This window comes from Astatotilapia calliptera, chromosome 3 (assembly GCF_964374335.1).
Source record: "Astatotilapia calliptera chromosome 3, fAstCal68.1, whole genome shotgun sequence".
In the NCBI taxonomy this organism is placed as follows: Eukaryota; Metazoa; Chordata; class Actinopteri; order Cichliformes; family Cichlidae; genus Astatotilapia; species Astatotilapia calliptera.
Window position 1 is genome coordinate 65,996,319 of NC_137424.1, and position 2,630 is coordinate 65,998,948.

The following is a 2,630-nucleotide window of genomic DNA, read 5'->3' on the forward strand; positions in this document are numbered from 1 at the left end:
TCAGTTACATAGAAAAGGATCCTGGTGTTATTTGTCTCTCAGAAACAGTTCATAACTTCCCTTCAACTCATTTGGTTTGGCTGTCGGAGGGGTGCTTTTTTGAACTGCAGTTGTTGCTGCAGTCTACCGGTAGCATCTCCTTTCAGGCCAGGATAGACGAATGCCACCGAGCAGTGACTAAGTTTGTGGTAAAGGCTTGTACCTATTTGCCACAGCAGATGCCCCCGATTTTTGGTAAGCGAATGTGTTTAATTGTAGGCAGGGACATTACTGGATATTCTTGTGTAATTGCTACTGAATAATATTTATTTTTTATTTTACATTTACAGTTTTTTTTCCTGGGGACCCTGTGACACCCCATTGAAGAGCCGTATGTAACACCCCTTTCAACACTTCGGATACAGATTTAAATGGTTACCTGTGTGTTGGGCAAATAGCTGAGGTTTGACTACTGGAGCAGAGTGGATGACTAATGAAACGCTCTGAGAACTTGGCTTGATCAATTTGTATTCACAATTAAGGAATCTCACATACATACAATGAAAACAATAACAGTACATGAAAGGAAAAATTGGGCCCAAATCATGGAAAATAATAAACAAAACACACACAACCCCGGGGGATTTGACTCAGTCTCTCTCTCGTGTCCGCCGACACCCTTAAGTGTGAGTCCAGCAATGAGGATTCTCCTTGCAATGTGTGCAAAAGGAGGAATGAGGTGCAAATCTGTCCTACCACTTAAGTAGAGTTTGTACAGTTCACGGTTCATCCAAAGAATTTAGTTCTCTTCTTAAAACAATCATCTCAAGGGTCCTGGAAGGGTGGCTCGCCATCTTTGGACTGGATCATCACCAAACTGTACTCCCAAGTAAAAAAACCTGACCTGTATAACACAGTCAGAATAACATTCAAAAATCTATATTTAGTCATTTATACATATATCCTTTCTCATGTTTCGTTCATACATACAAACAAATTTGCATTTTACCTTTCCAGTATACAGAAAGAACGACAGAATATTCCAAAACATAGACAATGATAACTTCTTACCAAAGTAACCAATAAAATGGGCTCTCCTGGAGCTTCAAAATGGCGATGGTGAAGCGTTGTAGCACAACTACAAAGAAACATAACCCCATTTTCTTTAAACTGTATTCACCTCACAATGAACACAATTAAGGATTGATATAGGAACATATCAACATCTACAGCATACATATTACTTACAATCTTTACATGCATCGTCATAGGAAGCTAACAAACTCTAACATACAGTTTAATCCTTACAATCACATATGTACAGCCACATGGCTAATAGCAATAGCTGCGATAGCCGCTAGCATGTCATCGTTAGTGGCTTAAACTCACAATATTCTTGTTCACAACAAATTAACTCACCCAGAAGAATCCAAGCAGTAACAAACTCCTTTCTGGTTAACAACAATTTCCAGATAGTTTATTTCCACCGTACAATCCGACTGAATAAAAACAACCACGCTTTCCACTTGGAAAAAACGGACTTTTCTTCCTCTCCCTCTCTCCTGATATCCGTAGCTGCTAGCAGTGAACGGCAGGAGGCGGTACTACCCCCTGTATACTTCAAGGACCATCAGGACACTATAGACATCTTCTATTTTATTAATTCTCAACAAAATAATTTAACTTAATAAAACTTAACAGTGAACTCAAAATACTAATATCACTCATAACACACTAAAACCCTTAGTAACTCTCCAGGGTTACACATAGGCTGTGGATCTCTTGAGACTCACTGTTGGGTTTGTAAGGCCATGTTACTCCTAAATTTCTATCTTGTTCGAAGAGAAGACATAAAACAAAGTTCTAAGCTAATCAACCTTAGTGTTCTCCTTTTTTAAAAAGAGAGAATCGATAAAGAATTTAATCGTTAAACAGAATAGAAAATGGAATTAGAATCATGAAAATCTTATCAATACCCATCCTTACCACTGATATACCACAACTTTATCCTTTCAACATCTGCTGAAAGTTAGGGGACATAGCTGCTATCAGATATTTATATAGAGATCCTCCAGCTTCAAACTGTATTACCCTTCAAGCACCCCTCCAACAGCCAAACCCATCTGTTCTCTGATTGGATAGTTAAATTTGTGATTGACATGACATTGGCTAATCAGATGAAAGGAAAAAAAATAGGGTCAAAATTCGTACTTGTAACTTGAAACTTGAGTGCAGACTTTCTCATGTATTTTTTGGCTAAGTCCACGCACAAATCTTTTTTACGGACACAAAAAATTTTTTTACACATACAAATCCTGATTTACAAGTACAAAACTGATTTACAAGCACAAAATATTTATGACCACAATTTGAGCCCATACAAGTCACCCTTGTGTTTGCGCTGAGCAGAGACGGCAAACAGAGCCTTGCGTTTGCGCCCCTCCCCCCTGTGAGATAAAGTTTTTTTTAATTATTTGAATATATATATATGAGTGTTTGTGTATTAATACAAAAACAATAGACATATGAATTCAATTGTGTAATTTAAGTGATCTAGGTAGCTCTGTTTTGGAAGTTCGGTTAACGCTAGATTTGTGTTTTGGAGTTTGTACGTGCATTGTCTCTAGGGGCCCCCATAAATATTTATATAT

At 37.7% G+C, this 2,630-nt stretch overlaps 1 long non-coding RNA gene across 1 annotated transcript; it reads right to left on the minus strand.

Annotated features, from left to right (window-relative positions):
- Positions 1 to 304: 304 nt before the first annotated feature.
- Positions 305 to 1,268, minus strand: LOC145426099 (uncharacterized). The gene is made up of 2 exons (XR_013906860.1): positions 1,051 to 1,268; positions 305 to 883 (listed from the first exon to the last, which is right to left on the minus strand). It is a non-coding gene; the product is annotated as an uncharacterized LOC145426099 (long non-coding RNA).
- Between the last annotated feature and the right edge of the window lie 1,362 nt (positions 1,269 to 2,630).